A 22,500-nucleotide genomic window follows, 5' to 3' on the forward strand; every position below is an offset into this window, starting at 1 on the left:
CCACCACCAACAACAACAACAGCAACAAAGAGTAACACTAATCAACCATTGAAACCACCATTTTTTCTGACACTCATTAACAAGCTGGACTAAGTAAGTAACGGGGTTTATAAGTGCTTTGTTAATAGTGGGTCACCAACACACGCACACACACTTAATGATCCACTGTTTTGCTCGGTGGGTGGAGGCGAGGTGGAGGAGGGTGGAGGGAGAGTGGGTGGAGGAAGGTTGGAGATGAAGATGGGTGAGTGAGTGGGGGTGGAAGTGGTGGTGTTAGTGGAGGTGGAATTGGGTGGTGTTAGTGGAGGTGGAGGTGGGTGGGGTTAGTGGAGGTTGAGATGGAGATAAAGGACCGGTAGAGAAGGGGGAGGAGGAGGTGTGTTGGTAGAGGGGGGGGATAGTGGAGGTGTTAGTGGAGTTGGAGGTGCAGATGGAAGGAGAGAGATGGAGGGAGGGCAAGGGAAGGTGGATAGAGGTGGAGGGGAAGCTGAGGATACAGAGTAGATGGTGGATGATCGAAAACACTGTGAGGTGGATGAGAGTGGAGGGTGGATGCTGCAGCGTGGTGGAGCAAAAAAAAGTGGAAACAGGATATGCCAGATGGATCGAAAGTGGAGGAGGTGGATGATTCTGATAAATGGGATGAAAAAGTGGAAGCAGTAGAATAGGGATGGGTGGATAAAGGTGGATGATGCTGAGAAATGAAAAAGTGGAAGCTGTTGAATAGGGACGGGTGGATGAAAGGTGGATGATGGACTCTAGTGGATGCTGCAGAGAGATACGATGGAAAGTGAAAGTATTAGAGTGGACACAAGTGGATGAAAGGTGGATGCTGAACTCTAGTGGATGCTGCAGACTGATGTGGAATAAAACAGTGGAACCATACATAAACCACAAGTAGATCGAGGGTGGATGATGGATGCTGGTGGATGCTGCAGAGGGATGAGATGAAGAGAGTGAAATCATCAGGATGAACACAAATGGATGAATGTATGTGATCAACTGGTGGATGATATAGAGAGAAGGATAGACACTTGTGGATGAGTGGATGATAACTCGATGATAGACAGGTGTTCAGAGGGACGGTAACAGGTGTGAACAGGTGTGACGGTCTAGCATGTGTGAACAGGTGACAGATATTCGCACTTCTGGTAAAATTCATGGCACCCTCTCCCCTTCCTTCCTCCCCCCTTCCTCCTTCCCCTTCCACCATCCCCTTCCCTTCCTTCCACCTCTCCCCTCCCCTTCCATTCCCTTCCCCCATTCAGTCATACTAGGCGAAGCTCATAACACCCTTCTCCCCTTTCCCCCTCCACTCATTCCCCAACTCCCTTCCCCCTCTCCCCCAACCCCCTCTAGTGGCAGTGAGGCGCATTCTTCCCCAAACAATCGCTTGTCGTGTGTGATGGGAAGGGAAGGGAAGGGAAGGGAAGTAAAGGACAGGACAAGGAAAGGAAGGGAAGGGAAAGGAAAGGAAGGGAAGGGAGGGGATAGTGAAGGATTGAATAGGAGGAGATGGAAGGGGAAATGGATAGGAAGGGGCAGGATTGAAACAGCCGAGAAGGGAAGGGATGAGAGTCCAGGAGAATATTGAACGTGTGAGGGATGGGAAAGGAGCGGAAGGGAGGGAGGCGGAAAGTGAAGGGGAAAGAGTGATGGGAAGGAAAAGGAAGGGGAGGAGATAGAACGAAAGGGGAAGGGTTATAAAAAAAACATAGAAGGAAGTTGAACAGGAAAGTGATGGGAGAGGAAAGGAAGGGGGGGGGGCGCAGCAGGACGAAAGGGAAAGGAATGGGAGATAACAAGATAGAACAAGAGAAAGGAAGGAATGGGAAGAACAGGACAGAGAGAGAGAGAGAGAGAGAGAGAGAGAGAGAGAGAGAGAGAGAGAGAGAGAGAGAGAGAGAGAGAGAGAGAGAGAGACAGAAATGGACAGAGAGACGAAGAGGAACAGGGACAGAGCAGTATACGGTATGAGGGAAGAGGGAAGGGGAGAGGAGAGAGGGAGAGAAGAATGGAGGAGGAGAGGAGAGGGGAGGAGAGAAGAGGAGGAAGGGAGAGAAGGGCCTATACATCACAGGAAGCAATGACACGTCGCGAGGGAGAGGGACATGTGTGTGTGTGTGTGTGTGTGTGTGTGTGTGTGTGTGTGTGTGTGTGTGTGTGTGTGTGTGTGTGTGTGTGTACCCCATCTCTACTTCAGTCTGCAGCATCCACTAAAGTGCATCATCCACCTACCATCCACCTACGTCAATCCACTTGCTTCCACTTTCATCCTATTCTTGCAGCATCCACTACATAGTCCATCATCCACCTACCATCCACCTCTGTCAGTCTTCTTGCTTCCACTTTCTTTCATCCCATCTTTGAAGCATCCACTACATAGAATCCATCATCCACCTACCATCCACCTACGTCAATCCTCTTGCTTCCACATTCATCCTCTCTCCGCAGCATCCCTTCCGTTCCTTCCCATCCCTCCCTCTCTTCTTTCGTCCTCTGTTCTCTCTCATCACATCCCCTTCCATTCTGTTCCACCACTCCACATCCCGTTACTTTCCACCCCTCTATCGTTCAGTCTTCTGTCCACTCTTCTTTAGTCTCCATCTTACAGTCATCTTCACCATCCAATCTTATGTTCTTTCTCTCTCTATATTTCCACACCTGTATGCCTACCTTCCTGTCGGGGGCCTTGGGAGAGAGGGAGAGCGGGGAGACACCATCAGACAGGCCGGCGGCGTAGCTCCAAGGGCCGCGCCGCCTCGCTTTGCCTCGCCTTCCCTCGCCTCGGGATAAAAAATGCTTCAAACTTTGGGTGCCGAAGAGCAGAGGGAACAGGAAACGGGGCTGGGGAGGAGGAAGCAGGGTGGGTGGGGGGTAAGGGGAGGAGGGAGAAAGGGAAACTGGTCACGGGGAATGGGAAATTGATAGCAGAGGGCAGAGGGGAAGGGGAAGTGGAGGGAATGGAGGAATGGAAAGGTGTATCAGAGGGAGAGGAGAGAAGGGAAGGGAGGAGATGATAGCGTGAGGGATGAAAGAGTGAAGATGCTGGTTAACTCTTGCATAAGGGGTTTGGACAGTATAGGGATGGGCGGAAAGGATAGCAGAGAGCAGGGAGATGATAAAAAGGGGGAAAGGAATGGTTAGGAGGGATAGATGGGATAGCAGAAGGATAGGAGAAGAGGAAATAGCAGGGAAACAGGGAAAGCAGGAAACAGGGGAAAGGATAGCAGAGAGGGAAAGGAACGGTGAGGAGGGATAGAATAGAGCAAGGAACATGAGTGGAGATGGGATAGCAGAGGGATAGGAGAAGAGGAAGCAGGGAGAGGGGGGACTGAGAGGAAATAGCAGGGAAACAGGGAAAGCAGGAAACAGGGGAATGAGTAGGTGATAACAGAGGGAAAGAAACGGTAAGCAGAGGAGAGATAAGAGATAGGGATGGGCAAGGAACAAGCAAATCGGTTAGCAGAGGAGTTGGTTGGAGGGGGAAATAGTTGGAGTAAGCAGGAGAAAGACTATAAGCAGAAGGGAACGTGGAGTGAGTAGGAAATTCAAGCTCCTCCTCCTCCTCCTACTACTACTACTACTACTACTACTACTACTACTACTACTACCACCTGACTTAACCTAACCTAACAACCTAACGTAACCTAATTTTAAGATCTTTGCTACTACTACTACTACTACTACTACTACTACTACTACTACCACGTGGGGTCTTAGTTGGTAGGTAGTGTAGGTTAGGATTGTGTTCCATTTTTATCATCAGAGTTAAAAGGGAACAAAAAACAACAACAACAACAACAACGAAGATAAACAAACATTCCACTCGACTTCACTTCGTTGAAAATTTAAAAGTTTCTGTCCATTAAAATTTTCGTTCACAGGAGGAAGGAGGAGGAGGAGGAGGAGGAGGAAGAAGAGTGCGTGGAAATGAAGGAGGAGGAGGAGGAGGAGGAGGAAACGTATACGGGGACAGGAGGAGGAGGAGGTGAAAGAAGCGAGGTGAGGTAAAATCGGATGTATGGAGGAGGAGGAGGAAGAGGAGGAGGAGGAGGAAGAGGAGGAGGAGGAGGAGGAGGAGGAGGAGGAGGAGGAGAAGTGTTACAGGGTTTGGGAGGAAAGGGAGGGAGGTAGAGAAGTTACGGGTAGGGAGAGGAGGAGGAGGAGGAGGAGGAGGAGGAGAGGTGTTACAGGGTCGGGGAGGAAGGGTAGGAAGAGGAGGGAGAGGGGGAGGAGAAGAAAAGGGGGGTAAGGGAGGGGAGTGTACAAGGGGAAAGGGGGTAGGGGGGAAGGAAGAAGCAGGGGGGGAGGAGGGGGGAAGACAGGAGGAAAAGGAGGGAGGGGAGGGGTGGAGGAAGAGGCATGAGAGGGAAGGGAGTGTACTAAGGGGGGGGGGCAAGGAAGGGGCATGGGGAGGGGGGGTGGTAAGGGAGGGGAAGGGGGGGAGGGGTTGGCACTGTTTTGGCCCTTCTTGGCATCAACATGTGCTGTACGCGGAAGTTGGCTCTGTGCTTCTTATTACCTTCACAGAGGAGGAGGAGGAAGGAGGAGGAGGAGGAGGAGGAGGAGGAGGAGGAGGAGGAGGAGGAGGAGGAGGAGGAGGAGTGGACAAGAGGTATGGGAGGTAAGGTAAGGACGGAGGGATGGAGGAATAGGCATGGACGAGAGAGAGAGAGAGAGAGAGAGAGAGAGAGAGAGAGAGAGAGAGAGAGAGAGAGAGAGAGAGAGAGAGAGAGAGAGAGAGATGAGGGGGGGGGGAGATAAGGAGGAGGGGGAGCTACTGTTTAAAGAGTGAAAGAAGAGTGTGTAGGAAATTTCCACACACACACACACACACACACACACACACACACACACACACACACACACACACTAATTATCGTTCTGACTCACCTCATGATTAACGTCTCCCATTTTTCTTTTTTTTCAGCAGGTGAGTTTTTCAGCGGACCGGGGAGGTAAGGTGTGTGTGTGCGTGTGTGTGTGTGTGTGTGTGTGTGTGTGTGTGTGTGTGTGTGTGTGTGTGTGCTTTCCCCCGTCGTCACTACACAAGCATATCAACACACACACACACACACACACACACACACACACACACACACACACACACGTGATTGCTATGTTAAGACGCTAAAAAGCACGAAGAATCATTGTCGCAGAAAATTCTTGTGACTTGAGTAGCGAAGAAAAAGAAATGGACCGAATTATGTGGTTTTAAATTTGAGAAAGAAATAAAGCTGTGTGGATAGACTCGCATGAATAAATAGATGATAGTGATAGATGAATGGATAGATAAACAGATAGGCAGATAGACATATACAGGCTGAGAGATACATGATAGATGAAAGTTACAGGCTGAGAGACATGAATTGATTGATAGGTACACGATAAATATAAAGATACCTGGTCGCCTCTATTTACAGGTGGGAGTTACCCGAGAAAGTGATGTGAGCTTTAAATATTCACGGCCCGAGGATGGGGGAATGTGGGGCAGGAATGTGTGAGCGGGGAGGAGAGTGTCGGGCTGACCTATCGTTCGGGAGGCGATGGATAATTCACACACACACACACACACACACACACACACACACACAGGGGGAGTTATTTCGGGCGCGTCGTCCCCGTATATTGCATCTCCTCGCCCTCGCCGCCCCCGCCCCCGCGTCCCGTGCAGGCCCGGCAGGAGGCCGCGGCCCCGACACTGACGCTGCAGAATTCTTTATTGTATGGCGGGATGAGTTATTGTGATAAGGACCCCATCCCACCAGGCGCCTTAAAGTGAACAGGTCCGCGTGCGTGCGCACACACACACACACACACACACACACACACACACACACACACACACAGAACATATATATATATATATATATATATATATATATATATATATATATATATATATATATATATATATATATATATATATATATATATATATATATATATATATATATATATAACCCGGCGTGTGAGGCCGGCGAGGCAGGTGTCGGTGCAGGCGGTGGTAACTTTTGCTTGGGGCGGCAGACAGAACGTCACGCCTGGCCCGTGGCAGCCCACACCCACCACCTCCATCACCACCACCACCACCACTGGACCGCTGCCTCACCCTGCGGCACCTCGCCGCAACACGTCGCGGCAAGGGTGGCCGCAGCCCCCCGGGGCTCCGCTCGGGGCGCTGCCACCACCGACACTTGACGCGGAGCATTGTGACGCTTAACAAAGTAATCGTATTAAGACCTGCTTTGCTTCCACGGGGTAAACGCGCACACACTGCTGGCCTGCGTGACTGCCGGGCGGGGCACCGCACGCCGCGCCGCGTCTACCCCTCCGGCGATGCCCACCCCTCGCCGCCGCTCCGGGGTGGCCAGGTGCTGTGCGTGTGCTGACGTGGCTCACGGCGTGTTTGTGTACATACCTACGTATCTAACTACACTAAGTAACGTGTGTGTGTGTGTGTGTGTGTGTGTGTGTACACCGCTACATACAGTACTGTACAATTTTACATCGATTTTAAGTTAGTTCATGCAGTTCTCAACCCCCAACCTGCGAGACTTGAACCATCTTCCTGCCCGGCACCTCCCCCCCTCACCCCTTCCGTCCTCCCCAACCCTTGTCCCCGCACCCGACCCCCTTCTTTCCTTCCCCAACCCCCCTTCATCACTCACCCTCAACCACACCACCAAAGCCTACACTCAAAACCTCAGACATAACGAATCACCACCACCACCACTATCCTCCTCCCACATTCCTCGTCCCGTCACCACCACCACCACCGAATCATTCACCACCATTACCGATACTTTTTTTCCACCTACCACTACAAGAGAGAGAGAGAGAGAGAGAGAGAGAGAGAGAGAGAGAGAGAGAGAGAGAGTAATCGATGGGCAGAAATTTTAAGATTTGAGGTGTTGCGTGCATGGACAAGTTGATGTGTCCCCCTCACGCAGCCAAGAAGAGGAAGAGGAGGAAGTGGAAGAAGAAGAAGAAGAAGAAGAAGAAGAAGAAGAAGAAGAAGAAGAAGGAGGATGTGGAGGAGGAGGAGGACGACGGCGAAGAAAAGGAAGAAGAAAAGAAAAGAAAAGAGAAAGGAAAAAGTAAATGAAAATAGAGGAGGAGAAAGACGAAGAAGAAGAAGAAGAAGAAGAAGGAAAAGAAGAGACAGTACAACAACAACAACAACAACAACAACGAAAACAGGAGCCACGGTTATAGAAATAGAAAGTCATTATTATTTTTTTTTTATTATTATTATTTCTAAGTGTCTTGGCAAAGTGACTGTGCTAAGAGAGGAAGGGGATTCGAACAGGGACAGAAGAAGAAGAGGAAGAGGAGGAGGAGGAGGAGGAGGAGGAGGAGGAGGAAATTGGAGGTTAAAAAGGATGGGTTGATAGGAAGGAGATATTGGGTCGAGAGAGAGAGAGAGAGAGAGAGAGAGAGAGAGAGAGAGAGAGAGAGAGAGAGAGAGAGAATTGTACAGCCCCAAACACGGTCACCACATGCATAATAAATTCAATCACCACCACAATCACCACCACCATCACCACCACCACCACCACCACCACCTCCACCACCACCACCACCTCCACCACCACCATAAAAAACACCAACAGCAACACCACCAATCGATTTTTAAAGATATGACAGACACAACACCGACAATATCACCACCACCATCACCACCATCACCACCATCACTACCACCAACCACAAACAACAACCGATTCTTCTTCTTTTTCTTTTTCTTTTCTTCTTTTTTTTCTTCTTTATCTCCTCACGCACGCATCTTTCCTCCTTTCCTCCACTTCTCTCCACGTTTCCTCCCTTCTTCCCTCCTTCCTCCAGTCTTCCTTCCTCTGCACCATTTCCTTCATCCCTTCCTCCTCCTTCCTCATCCTCCACCTCCTTCCTCCTTCCTTTTAATAGTTTGGTCCTTCCTTCTTCCTCCTCCTTTACTTTAATCTTGTCACGTGCCTCTCCTCTTCCTCCTCTGCCTCCTCCTCTTCCTCTTCCTCCTCCTTATCCTGTTCCTTCCTTCTTCCTTTCCTTCTTATCATAATCGGCTCCTTTATCTCCTTCTCTTAGCTCCATCCTGTCTCCTCCTCCTCCTCCTCCTCCTCTTTTTTTTTTCCTCTCACCCACACGATTTGCCTTGACCTCTTTTGGCACTTAGAGGAGGAGGAGGAGGAGGAGGAGGAGGAGGAGGAAACATGGAAAAGCAGCCAACAGTAACCTTATTGGCACATACTGAGGCTGTGTGTGTGTGTGTGTGTGTGTGTGTGTGTGTGTGTGTGTGAACAACAACAAGAACAAAAACAAGAAGAAATGAAGAAAAAAATAAAATAAAAGGAAGAAGAAGAGGAAGAGGAAGAAAATGAAGAAGTTTCAGGAAAGACAAATAAGGAAAAGAAAAAAAAGAACAGAAGAAAAAAAAAGAATGAAGGGAAGAGAGGAAGAGGAGAAAAGCCTGTGTGTGTGTGTGTATGTGTGTGTGTGTGTGTGTGTGTGTGTGTGTGTGCGGGGGACGTTCAGCTCACTCCTGACGCAACGAGGTAACGATCAATGCGATTTTTAAAGATGATCGTTGTCGCACTAACTACTCTGCGGGGACGTTGTGGAGGAGGAAGAAGAAGAAGAAGAAGAAGAAGAAGAAGAAGAAGAAGAAGAAGAAGAAGAAGAGGAGAAGGAGGAGGATGGAGTTAAAAGAGGGAGAGATACAGGAACCGATTATGATAAGAAGGAAAGGAAGGAGGAAGGAACAGGATTGGAGGGGGTGAGAGGAAAGGAAGGAGGAGGAGGAGGAGGGGAAGGAGGAGGAGGAGGAGGAGAAGGACAGGATGGAGGTAAAGGAGAGGGAGATAAAGGGGCTGATTATGATAAGAAGGGAAGGAAGGAGAGGGGATAGGAAGGAGGAGGAGGAGGAGGAGGAGAAAATCAGAGTATTGATGATATAGTGTGCGTGTGTGTGTGTGTGTTTGTGTGTGTGTGTGTGTAGAGGAGGAAGTGAGTACTCCATTCATAGCCTCACCCTTCCTCACACACACACACACACACACACACACACACACACACACACAAACACACACAGAAACACGTAAAAACAAACAAGCAAACAATCACATACACCATTCTCTCTCTCTCTCTCTCTCTCTCTCTCTCTCTCTCTCTCTCTCCTTATCTCGGTTCCCCTGATAAGAGACTCGAGGGATGACCTTATCACTGCCCCGCTACCAACCGCCAACGACCGGGACCCAGCGACCAGGGTGGCAATAAACGACCCCTTACACACACACACACACACACACACACACACGTACATGGTTCCTCTCATCTTCCTCTTCTCTTTTCTCCTTCCTTTCTTTCATTCAGTTTCCTTCTTCTGTGTTCTTTATTGTGTGTTTTAATCTAGTTCTTTTTCGTTTCTGCTTTACCTTCTAATTTATCTTTCTCTTTATTTAATCCTGTTGTTTTCTTTCTTGTTTTCTTCTTCCGCATTTTCCTCCTCTTACTCTTCACACACACACACACACACACACACACACACACACACACACACACACACACACAAAGCTTGATGGATGGGCGGGCAGACTGTGGTAGACTGTGGATAAGCTGAAACCACCACCACCACCACAACCACCACCACCACCACCACCACCATCGCCACCACCACCACCACAAATTACCGTCTCATCCCTACTGCAACTACATTAACTTCCACACTATTGCACCACCACAATCACCACCACCACCACCGTCAATGAGGAAGTGATGGGGGGCGAGGGGGAGAAGGGGGAGGGGATCAAGGAATGGGGTCGCGTGATATCTTGCTTGTCAGTCACCACGCTAGAAGGGGGAGGAGGAGGAGGGGAAGGGAAGGGAATGGGAGAGGGGTAAGAGTAAGGAAATGGGGAGGGGTAAATAAGGGAATAGGGGAAGACTAAGGGAGGAATGGGGAGGGGTGAGAGTAAGGGAAAGAGGGAGGGTTAAGGGAGGAAAGGGAAGGGGAGGGGAAGCGGGGAGTGGCTTGGGATTGGCTCTTTGTTGTCTTGAGCAATATGTGAGTTTTCCTGTCAAGTGAGTGTGTGTGTGTGTGTGTGTGTGTGTGTGTGTGTGTGTGTGTGTGTGTGTGTGTGTGTGTGTGTGTAACCCTCTCCACCTTCACGCTTCTTTGTGGGGTGAGGGCTAGGCGGTAATGGTGGTGGTGGTGGTGGTGGTGGTGGAGGTGGTGTCTCGCCAGGTGTGTGGTAATTAGCCGTGGCCGCTCCTGGCATCACGGTGCATCGCGCGGCCATGGGCGTCACGGGCCGATGGTCAGGTTACAGTGCTGGCCACGGGCAGGCTGCAGCGGGGCACCAATGCACGCCCCCGCCCCCTGCTGGCCACAGAGAAGGTGCCGCACGCCTGGGCAGCGGCGACGCGGGTTGCTCATTCAGGGGTAGGCGCGCGCCGTCCATCTTTAATGGTCACCCTCGTGCCGGCCGACGGCAGACCACCATCATGATGTTATCTGTTTATGAGTGTTTGTCTTCCCCTTCTGCTGTCACGATGAGGCGGAGTGAGGGCTGCCTCGGCCAGGCCTGAGTGGGGCAGCCTCAGTATGTAGGGCGGTAGGAAGAACACATTACCAGGCGCCAAGTAATGTGGCTGCCCCCGGCCCTGTGCTGCCCCGACACTCGACCCACCACAGCCCCGCGGGGTCAACATGCAGCATATTCCGCTCCTTCGGTGCATTCTCCGTAATATACGGAGCCCTTCGCTCAGCGAGGGTGTCTGCTAAACGTCTAGCGTGATGGTACTGGCCCGGCCCGCCGCGGGACGCCCCACTGCAGTGTTCAACCAAACGATCGGGCGCTGCGGATGGCCCAGATCTGCCGGCGGGATGTGGCGCCGGGCGGGGGGCCCCGTGCTTCGTGCCGGGCTGCGGCGTGGTGGCCTGGACACATGTTTTCAAACATTTAATGGCCTACACACCCATAGTTGATGAAGCTTTGTAGAGGTTGTGTTAGTATTTCTGTGGGCAGTTTAATGAGCTTGGTAATGGTTTGTCAAGGCTTCTGCGCCGTGAACGTGAAAAGCACCCATAGAACCCGACTAATCTCCTTCATGGCCCTTAGAAATATCTGTGTGAGGGCCGAAAGCGCCTGAGAGTTCGAGCCCCGGCGTGGCCCGCTGCTGGCCCACACGACTCGCGGCCACTGATGACGGGCGGCGCGTGCAACACTTTTTTGTACCAATTAACCAGACCGTAACATATAGACTCGTGATATTGGTGCCGGGCGCGGGATAGCAGTATTAAGTGATAGAGATTGCAACAGCGGGGTAGTAAAGGGCTTTCAATACAATGGTAGCAATAATAGCAACACTAATAATAATAGGAATAATAACACCACCATCACCACCACTCCCAACAACTCGAACAACAAATGGACGCAGAACTAATGGCGCAGAAGTCGATGTCCATTCAGACTCATTTATCAAACATCCCCAATTAGTGAACGCCTCTAAAATATCCAACAACAATGACGTAATTACCTACACGACTGTCAATGAACGTAATTTGTGGGTCTTGATGATGAATGAATGGAAAGGAGAGGAAGTCTGTGTGTGTCTGTAAGGGGGGGGGGAGGGGGGGGTGTCCGTGTGTGTGTGTGTGTGTGTGTGTGTGTGTGTGTGTGTGTGAGGGATGCGAACTGGGGGAATGGATGACACTTGTGATGAATTGACCTCACAGAAACGAAGTGAAATATAATGACGTAGAAAGAGGAAGGAGAGGAAGGAAGGAGATAGAGGAAGAGAAGATAGAAAGAGGGATAGAATAAAGAAAGAAGGAAAGGGAAGGAATGGAAGATAGGAAGGAAGAGAGGTAGGAGAAAAAAAGAAAGGAAAGAAAAATAATAAAGAAAGGAAAGGAATAAAGTAGATAGAAAAAAGTTAAAAAAAAGAAAATTGAAAGAAAGAGGAATCGACAAATTAAATAATGACGCAATAAGAAAAAGGAAAATAAAATAAAAATAAAAAAAGGACAAAGACAAGGAACAAAGGGAAGGACAGATCAAGGAAAAAAAGTTAAAAAAAAGATAAAATTGAAAAGATGAAGACTCGAGAAGAAAAGAAAAGAAGAAAAAAAAGAATGACGATGATGGATATACCTTGTCTATTACGGGGAAATCCACGTCACATTTCATCACCAAAACTGTGCGGGTGGTGATGATAGTGGTGTTGAAGGGGGTGGTGATGATGGTGGTGGTAACGTTAGTGAGTGATAGTGAGAATGAAGTCCACCACGTTACATCACCACCATCAGAGTTATATAGTGGTGGTGATGATGGTGGTGATGATGGTGGTGATGACGTCAATAGTTTATAGTGACAATGAAGTCCACGTTATATCACCATCATCAGAGTTATATAGTGGTGGTGATGATGATAGTGGTGATGTAAGTGGTGATGATGGTGATGATGATGGTGGTGGTGATGACGTCAATAGGTTATAGTAAGAATGAAGTCCACGTTACATCACCACCATCAGAGTTGTAGTGGTGATGATGGTGGTGGTGATGGTGGGGAAGAGAAGCCAGAATTGTGATAGGAATGGTTGTTGATAGTGGTGGTGGTGGTGATTGGTGGTGAGGGAAAAAATGGTGGTGCTCTGAGTGATGATAGAAAGGTGGAAATAACTTCGGTGTTGAAATTAAAGGTGATGAAGGAGATGGTGGTGGTGGTGGTGGTGGTGACAATGGAAGAAAATGGTGGTGATATAGAAGTGGAAGAAGATGAAGAAGAGGGAGAAGAAGGATAGTGATGATGATAATATTAAAATTGGTGGTGGTGGTGATGATAGTGGTGATGATGGGGCAAAAGAAGGAGTTTTAGTAATGGTGATGAGACGGGGAAAGGAAATGAGGCTGCTGGTGGTGGTGGTGATGGAGGTGAAGTGGAGTTGAAAGATATTGGTGATGATGGTGGTGGTGGTGGTGGTGATGACGGGGAAATAATGGTGTGAATAATATTGGTGATGAAAGTGGTGGTGGTGGTGTTGGAGGTGATGATCTTGGTGGTGATGAAAGTGATGGTGGTGGTGGTGGTGATGAAGATGGTGTTACTCGTATTGTGACGGTGATGATAGTTTGAGTGTGACATAATCCTCTCTCTCTCTCTCTCTCTCTCTCTCTCTCTCTCTCTCTCTGACGTCATAACCCTTCCAATTAAACCTATCCGAAGAAGAGGAGGAGGAGGGAGGAGGGAGGAGGAGGAGGAGGAGGAGGAGGAGGAGGACGACGAGGAGGAGGAGGAGGAGGCGCAGTGACCTTGTTCCAGACTCTTGCCAGTTTCGGGGGTCGCTCTGTGTGTGTGTGTGTGTGTGTGTGTGTGTGTGTGTGTGTGTGTGTGTGTGTGTGTGTGTGTGTTCTAATTATCTTTTTCCTTGTTTTTGTTATTGTTTGTAATCTTGTTTTTTAGTTGATTTTTTTATTTTTATTTATTTATTTTTTTTTTAATTTTCTGGTTCTGTTTTTTCCTCGTCCGATTTTCTTCCCTTTTCTTCATCTCCTCCTTCTTTTTCTTCTTCATCTCCTTTTTCATCATCATCATTTTCTTCTTCTTCTTCTTCTTCTTTCTGGTCTTCTTCTTCTTCCTCTTCCTCCTCTTCTTCTTCTTCTCCCTCTTCTTCTTCTTCTTCTTCTTAATCGTTTTCATCTCCTCCTAATATTTTTTTCTCCATTTTGTTTCCACCATCTAATTTGGGCACTCTCTCTCTCTCTCTCTCTCTCTCTCTCTCTCTCTCTCTCTCTCTCTCTCTCTCTGACGCAATTTAGATATTTTTCCCACTTTTTCCTCGGCTAATATCTTGCCTTCATTCTGGTTTTATTCAATTTGCCTCATTACCTCATTTTTCCTCTCCCTCTCCTCCTCCTCCTCCTCCTTCCTTCCTCCTGCATCCTATTCTCGTCTCATCTCATTTCTCCTCGTTGTTTATTTTTTCTTTCCTTTCTCTGTCTTGCTTCTCCATTCCTCCCTAATTTCCCTTCTCTCCTTTCTTCCTCTTCTCTCTCTCTTCTTTCTCCTTTCCTTCCTCTATGTTTCTTGTTCTACTTCTCCTCCCAAGTTTGTCTCTTCTCTTATCTCCTTGTTCTTCCTTTTTTCCTTCATCTTGGTCTCAGTTCCTTCCTTCCTTTCTTCCTTCCTTCCTTCATCTCTTCTTCCTCGTGTTCTCCCCTTCTTCTTTCTTTCCTACATTCTTCCTTTCCTCCCTTCCTTCCTCTCTTCCTTCCTTCCTTTCACCATCTCTTGTTTATTCTCCTTCCTTCTCCTCTCCTTTCATACCTTCCTTTCTTCCTTCCTTCCTTCCTTCTCTTTGCTTCCCATCTTTCGGCTTTCTCTTCTTCCCTAATTCATGATCTTTACTTTCCTTTTTCTTAATTTCTTGTTACTTTGCTCTATTTCCTTTCCCTTCCATTCCTTTCCTTTCCCTTCCCTTCCCTTCCCTCCTCTTCCCTTCCCTTCCCTTCCTTTCTTAACACTACCAAAGCTTCCACACTTCAATTATCTTCCCTTCCTTATTTTTCCTTCTTCCTCTTCCTTTCCTCCTCTTCCTTCCTTCCTTCCTTCCTTCATTCTTTCCTTTATCTTTATCGTTCCAACCCTTCAATTATTTTCCCTTCCTCCTTCCTCTCCTTCCTTCCTTCCTTCCTTCCTTCCTTCTTTCTCTCCTTTATCACACACATATTGCTCTCTCTCTTCCTCTCTTCTTTCTTTTCTCCTTCCCTTTCACTCTTTCTCCTCTTTTCTTTCTCTTCTCTTCTCTTCTCTCTCCATTTCTCTTCTTCCTCTTTATCACAAATGCACATACACTGCTTTCTTTCTCTCTCTCTCTCTCTGCCTCTTTCTCTTCTCTTCCTCTCTTCTCCTTTTCTTTATCTCTCTCTTCTCTTCCCTTTCTCTCTCTCCTCTCTTTCCTTTCTCTCCTTTCCTCCCTTCAAAGTCTGGGAAGGCTAGAGACAGGCCATTTTTCCTCCTCCTGATATTGGTGTCGGAGAGAGAGAGAGAGAGAGAGAGAGAGAGAGAGAGAGAGAGAGGAGAGGAGAGGAGAGGAGAGAGGAAGAAGGTAAGTTAACGGAAAGTGAAATGCAATAAATGAAGATGGTGGTGATGATGGTGGTGGTGGTGGTGGTGATGGTGGTGGTGGTGATGATGGTGGTGGCAGAAAGAAGAGCTGTAAGAAATGATGTTGGAGGTGGTGGTGAGAATGGTGTTGGTTGGTGGTGATGATGGGGTGGTGGTGATGAAGTGGTGATAACAGGGGTAATGAGGTGCAAGAATCCGCGGTAATGGTGGTGATTTTGGTGGTAATGGTGATGATTCTTCTTGTAGGAAATGGTGGTGAGGTGGTGGTGGTGATGACAGTGGTGATGAGACTTACGCTGGTGATGATATTAAACATGGTGGTGATGAAATAGTAGTGGTGATGGTGGTGGTGATGATTCTTACTGTGGTGGTAGTGAGTGGTTTACATTCTCTCTCTCTCTCTCTCTCTCTCTCTCTCTCTCTCTCTCTCTCTCTCTCTCTCTCTCTCTCTCTCTCTCTCTCTCGTGTGATAAGGGTTATCGCTCCCCATTTCCTACGTATTTTGGGTAATAGGACGAGGAGGAGGAGGAGGAGGAAGAGGAGGAGGAGGAGGAGGAGGAGGGCATGGGCAAATGACTTAAGCAATTTCTCTACCTATTCTCCTTCCTCTCCTTTTTCTCCTCTTTCTTCCTCCTCCTCCTCCTTCTCCTCTTCTTCCTCCCTCCTTTGCTCCTCTTTTATTTATTCAATTTTATATTCTTTTCTATTTTCTTCTTCTTCTTCTTCTTCTTCCGTTATCATCTTCTTGTTATTCGTCCTTCTTCCTCTTTTAGTTCCCATCTTCACTCCTCCTCCTCCTCCTCCTCCTCCTCCTCCTCCTCCTCCTCCTCTTCTTCCGTGGGGATAAATCAATGGAGGACATCGATTTCTTAGGCCGAGGGAGGAAGGAGGGATTTAGACAAGGCTGGAGGGAGGAGGAGGAGGAGGAGGAGGAGGAGGAGGAGGAGGAGAGGAAGAAGGGGAGGAAAGTGAAGGATGATAACATTAGGAGTTTAAAAGATAAGAAATATGAGAGAGAGAGAGAGAGAGAGAGAGAGAGAGAGAGAGAGAGAGAGAGAGAGAGAGAGAGAGAGAGAGAGAGATTGTAACCCCGTGACCTCTTAACTCTCCCTTTTCTCTCCCTTCTCATTTTTCTCTCCCTTCTCTATCCTCCTCCTCCTCCTCTTCATCCAATATACTAAATAACTTTCTGGGTGGATGAGAGAGAGAGAGAGAGAGAGAGAGAGAGAGAGAGAGAGAGAGAGAGAGAGAGAGAGAGAGGATGACTGACGGATGACTAAGCTGTAGGGAGGAAGCGAATGACGGATGACTGTGTGTGTGTGTGTGTGTGTGTGTGTGTGTGTGTGTGTGTGTGTTGGGTGAAATCTCGAGTCATGGTAACCTAAAATGACCTATGTTTAAATATCACAAGGGCAGGAGAGGTCAGGAATACTCACACTGTCTCTTTCTATCTATCTATCCATGTATCTATCTATCTACTCTGTCTACTCTTTGTCTATTTCTATTTGTCTGTCTATCTTCTGTTTATCTATCTTCTTATCTGTATCTATATTTATTTTTTTGTATATCTTTCTTACTATCTTCTCTATCTATCTATATCTGTCTACCCTTCTTTATCTATCAATATTTATCTACCTATTTCTATATATTACACACACACACACACACACACACACACACACACACACACACACACACACACACACATGTACATACATACACGTACTGGCCCTGTCTGGTTTAATTCCCTGTCTGTCTGTCACTTGCATGCTGAGTCTCACGCTTGGAGCAGACCACAAGCTGTTTTTCGCTGACAGGGGAAAGGGGGGTGAAAGAGAAGGGGATGTGGGGTGGGATGTGTGAGGGGTGAAGGGAGGAAAGGGGGGATTGTGGTGTGAAGGAATGTAGGATGTGTAGGTTGAATGGGGTGAGTGTGGGATGATGTGCTAGAGAGTGAAGGGGTGTAAGGGTAGGTGGGTAGGAGGTAAAACAAGAGTAAGGAGAGGAATGAAGGAAGGAAGGAAGGAAGAAGGAAAGGAGAACAGGAGGGAGAAGAGAAAGAGGGAAGAGGGAGAAGGATCGGAGAGACTAGACGAAATTTAAAAGAGATGAAAAACAGGAAAGAAGAAGGAAACAAGGAAGGGATGAAGAGGTGTGAAGGGATGTGAAGGGAAGAGGTGAAAAGTGACTTATTTATTTTATTATTTATTTTTGTATATATTTATTGTGTGTGTGGTAACAGATGTATTTGTAAGGGTTTATATTTATGAATTTAAGTTTTTTTTTTCGTGTTGGCAATACTGGGTGGCTATCAGGAGTCCATCACGTGATCAGATCGTGTGACTGACTGACTGACTGACTGACTGACTGACTGACTGACTGACACACACACACACACACACACACACTCACATAACTGTTTGAAATGTTGCCAGTACCGTCGACGTTAACAGAGAGAGAGAGAGAGAGAGAGAGAGAGAGAGAGAGAGAGAGAGAGAGAGAGAGAGAGAGAGGGGGGTGTAGTGTCTCCTGGAGAACCTTCTACAGCCTTGTATTGAACTTTCTCTCTCTCTCTCTCTCTCTCTCTCTCTCTTGCGCTATCAATCTACATTCATGAGAGAGAGAGAGAGAGAGAGAGAGAGAGAGAGAGAGACATCCTAGTAAAGCTTCATCTCTCTCTCTCTCTCTCTCTCTCTCTCTCTCTCTCTCTCTCTCTCTCTCTCTCTCTCATTTGTAGTATTGCGGAAGTGTAGTGTGTAGGAATGTGTGTGTGTGTGTGTGTGTGTGTGTGTGTGTGTGTGTGTGTGAAGGGGGAGGGGGGGGGAGGGAAGGAAGCAGGGAGTCGTGAGCTGTGTAAGTAGTGTGTGTGTGTGTGTGTGTGTGTGTGTGTGCTATCCTCCCTATCCATGACTATATCCAACCATTTCTTGACGTGTGTGTGTGTGTGTGTGTGTGTGTGTGTGTGTGTGTGACATCCCCCCCCCACCGTAACCTATCCAGTGGCACTCAATCACCACCACTCTCTTAATAGTTACGTGGGATGTTGCAGTGTGTGTGTGTGTGTGTGTGTGTGTGTGTGTGTGTGTGTGTGTGTGTGTGGCTCTGGTAGGCTGTATTGATTAACGACGCCCACGCTCCTCTCCTCCTCCCCCTCCACCTGACACCCACACCCGCCCACACACCACTCCCCTTCCACCACCACCACCACCTACCACCTCTCTCCACAAACGTTTTATCGCTGGAAACGTTTAATGGCAATGACTGGCTGTACTTTTTTTCCTCTCCCTCTCCCTCCTTCCTTCCCTTTCTTGTGATAAACTTGAGACTGGAGATTTTCACTGGTTGATGGTGGTGGTGGTGATGGTGGTGATGAAATGGTGGTGTTGTGGACGTGGTGATGGTGGTGATAATGGTGGTGGTGATGATGTTATGAGAGATTTTCAGTGGTTGATGTTGGTGGTTGTGGTGATGAAATGGTGGTGTTGTGGACGTGGTGGTGGTGATGATGTTATGAGAGATTTTCAGTGGTTGATGTTGGTGGTGGTGGCGATGAAATGGTGGTGTTGTGGAGGTGGTGAGGTGGTGATAATGGTGGTGGTGATGGTGTTATGAGATTTTTTTGTGGTTGATGTTGGTGGTGATGAAATGGTGATTTAACTTAGTATTGATGAAGATGACTTAATTATGACTAATGACTGACTTACTAACCTTGACAACCAATGTGATATGAATTATAATGACCTTTAACGACGTATGTGATTTAATTGAGGTTAGCACTGATGAAGATGACTAACCGATAACGATGACTAATGATGACTTGCTAGTGTTAGTAATTACGATGACTTCCAATAATGAGTGATACGTATTAGTGATGTTAGTATTGATGCAGATGACTAAATACATTGATGACTGATGACTGACTACGATGACCGAACGAAGGGGAGTAAGTGACTGTGTAATTCCATATAACCGGAGATTGAACGAGACTGATGACTGACTGATTGACTGGACTACCTCGATGACTGATGACTGACAACGATGACTAAATTAATAAAGTAACTGACTGACTGACTAACTAAAGGTTGATTTCATGTAACCGGAGACTGAGCGAGACTATGAGAACTGACTGACTAACTGGACTCTCTTGATGACTGATGACTTGAGTACGATGACTGAACAAGTAAACTGACTGAATGACTAACTGAGACTTGATTTCATGTAACCGGAGACTGAGCTAGATTGAGAAGTTACTGACTGACTTGACACTTGATGACTGATGACTTACAAGTGACTGGAGGCGAGGCGAGCAAGAGAGGGCGCGGGTGATGACTTGCTGGGGTGACTGGGAACGTTTGGGCCGCGGGAAAGGAAGGGAAGGAAAGTTTGGAGGCCGAGAGAGAGAGAGAGGGAGAGGGAGAGGGAGAGAGAGAGAGAGAGAGAGAGAGAGAGAGAGAGAGAGAGAGAGAGAGAGAGAGGGCGGAGGTTGAAAGAAAATGAAAGGCGGGAATGACAGGCACGGAAAGTCTAGGGAAATGAGAGAGAGAGAGAGAGAGAGAGAGAGAGAGAGAGAGAGAGAGAGAGAGAGAGAATGGAGGGCAGGAAGAAGGGAGTAAGGATTGAAGGGGAACGTGCAGGAGGAAGAGGAGGAGGAGAAATTGCAGCAGCAGCAGGAGCGAAAGGAAGACTAGAGAGGAGGAGGAGGAGGAGGAGGAGGGGTCGGGAGGGGGGAGGAGGAGGAGGGGGGAGGGGGGGGGAAGCCTCAGCGTGAATCGATACTCCCCTCACGGCTATTTTCGTGTCCAGCCAAGACTACTACTACCGCTGCCCCCCCCACCCCCCTTGCCCCCCACCCCCTTCTCCCCTTCTACCTCCCTACTACCTCCACCACCACCACTACCTTGCTCACCCTTCCAGGACTACTGCTGCTACTGCTACTCCTGCTACTACTACTACTACTACTACTACTACTACTACTACTACTGCTATCGTGGGTTTTCTGTTGTTGTTGTTGTTGGTATTTGTATTTGTTATTGTTGGTATTGTTGGTGTTTGTTATACTACTACTACTACTACTACTACTACTACTACTACTACTACTACTACTACTACTACTACTACTACTACTACTACTACTACTACCACTATTAGTACAACTTAGCTTGACTTAACCTAACCTAACCTAACCTAACCTAACCCAACCCAGCCATATACAAGATCTTCGCTACTACTACTACTACTACGCCTTCTACTCTGCTAACCTACTGCTGCTACACATGCAATCGCTAACACCACCTTCTCTACCACCACCACCACCACTATAACCTCCCCTAATCCTCCTCCTCCTCCTCCTTGATTTTTTTCCTTTCATCCAATGCTCATTCACAGAAATTTTACTAATAAGCATACTTACACTCTCTCTCTCTCTCTCTCTCTCTCTCTCTCTCTCTCTCTCTCTCTCTCTCTCTCTCTCTCTCTCTCTCGAAAACATGTATTCATTATGTTTTGTCCTTAAACAGACTAACCTTTCTCTGTTATTTTGAGGAAATGTCACTGGGAAGGTCGTGCTGGTAGTGGTGGTGGTGGTGATGGGTTGATTGTGATGGTGGGGGGAGGGGAGTGTGGTACTGGTGGTGCTAGTAGTGGTGATGGTGATGGTGGTGGTGATGGTGGTGGTGATGATGGTGGTGGTGATAGTGGTAGTGGTGATGATGATGGTGGTGGTGGTGGTGGTGGTGACCTGTTTGGTGTTTTAACTATGCTACACATTTTTTTTTTAAATAATATTGATGGGAAGTCGATCGCCACTACCATTCATCACCACCACCACCACCACCACCACTACTAACCACCACCACCACCACCACTACTACTACTACTACTACTATTAAACGACCATGATAGTGTAGTGAAATCAATAAAGTATGACAGCAGCAGTTATGGGGAGAGAGAGAGAGAGAGAGAGAGAGAGAGAAACAAAAATGCTTAACTCTGAGCTCTTCTGTCAACTCTCTCTCTCTCTCTCTCTCTCTCCCGCCGCACTGCCGAAGTTCCAGGTTAGTCGCAGGACGCTAGCGGGGTGCGGGGGGACAGGGGGGAGGGGGTGATAAAGGGGTGATGGGGTGCGGACGTGGTGCTGAGCGTGGGGGGGAAGGGGAGGGGAGATGGAGAGGAGGGGGTAGATAGTAGTGGGGGGGAGGGGGATGCGGAAGGATGTAGTGATGATGTTTGTAGTGGAATAAGGAAGGATGGAAGGAAGGAAGAGGCGATTTTAGTAGTGGATGTTGCAGTGGTGGTAGTAGTAGTAGTAGTAGTAGTAGTAGTAATAGTAATAGTAGTAGTAGTCGGGGTAGCTCTATAATGTGCCAAGTCATTGTATTGGTTGGGTTCGGGTAGTGTGTGTGTGTGTGTGTGTGTGTTTAGGGTGGTGGGTAGGGTACGTAGGCAGGTGGTGATTTTTGTGGGTGGTGGAGGTGGTGGTGGTGATGAGTGGTTGGGTGAGATGATGTGGCACCTGATGATAGTGGTGATGGTGGTGATGGCTCCGTTAGTGTGTGTGCGTGTGTGTGTATATGTGGTGTTGTGGTGGTAGTGATATGTATGTATTTGTGATGTGTGATGGTGACAGTGGTGGTGGTGTTGGTGATGATGTTGATAGTGCTGGTGTTAGTGGTTGTGATGACCCGTTAGTGTGTTTATGTGTTTGCTGTGGTGATATTAGTATGTATGTTCGTCACTGTGTGTATGTATATATTTGTAGTTGTCATGTCTGTCCGTCTGTCTGTCTGTATCTGTCTGTCCTATCGTGAGTCACTGCACAGAGGAGGAGGAGGAGGAGCAGGAGGAGACAAGCCGATAAGGACGGACAGAATGACCTCCGCTTACACTCATCACAGAAGCATGGGCACGGCCTGGGCTATTGGGGGAGGGAGGGGGTGTTATGCTTGCTACGTTGCTCTCTCTCTCTCTCTCTCTCTCTCTCTCTCTCTCTCTCTCTCTCTCTCTCTCTCTCTCTCTCTCTCTCTCTCTCTCTCTCTCTCTCTCTCTTAATGGGGGATTAATAACATACTAAATTATGCTCGATGAGTGGCCTTGTTATTGTTGTTGTTGTTGCCGACCCCCCCCCCCCCCTCCCCCACGTGGAAAGTCATATTATGCTTACTGAGTGGTTTGTTTACATTATATATACGGCTGACTTGTTTGCAGAAAGAGAGAGAGAGAGAGAGAGAGAGAGAGAGAGAGAGAGAGAGAGAGAGAGAGAGAGAGAGTTGTATGGATTATGTGAAAGAAGAGATTAGATGGTACAAAACAAAAGAAAAACAAAGAAAGTAAGAAAAAGGAAAAAAATAGAAGAAAAGAAGAGGAAGCAGAA

At 47.8% G+C, this 22,500-nt stretch overlaps 1 protein-coding gene across 8 annotated transcripts in view; it reads left to right on the forward strand.

The window, feature by feature from the left end:
- LOC127008314 (cytoplasmic polyadenylation element-binding protein 2-like) overlaps positions 1-22,500 on the forward strand; it is a 104,692-nt gene that overhangs the window by 35,055 nt on the left and 47,137 nt on the right. The gene's annotated exons all lie outside the window — the stretch shown is intronic.

This window comes from Eriocheir sinensis, chromosome 37, assembly GCF_024679095.1.
Source record: "Eriocheir sinensis breed Jianghai 21 chromosome 37, ASM2467909v1, whole genome shotgun sequence".
NCBI lineage: Eukaryota > Metazoa > Arthropoda > Malacostraca > Decapoda > Varunidae > Eriocheir > Eriocheir sinensis.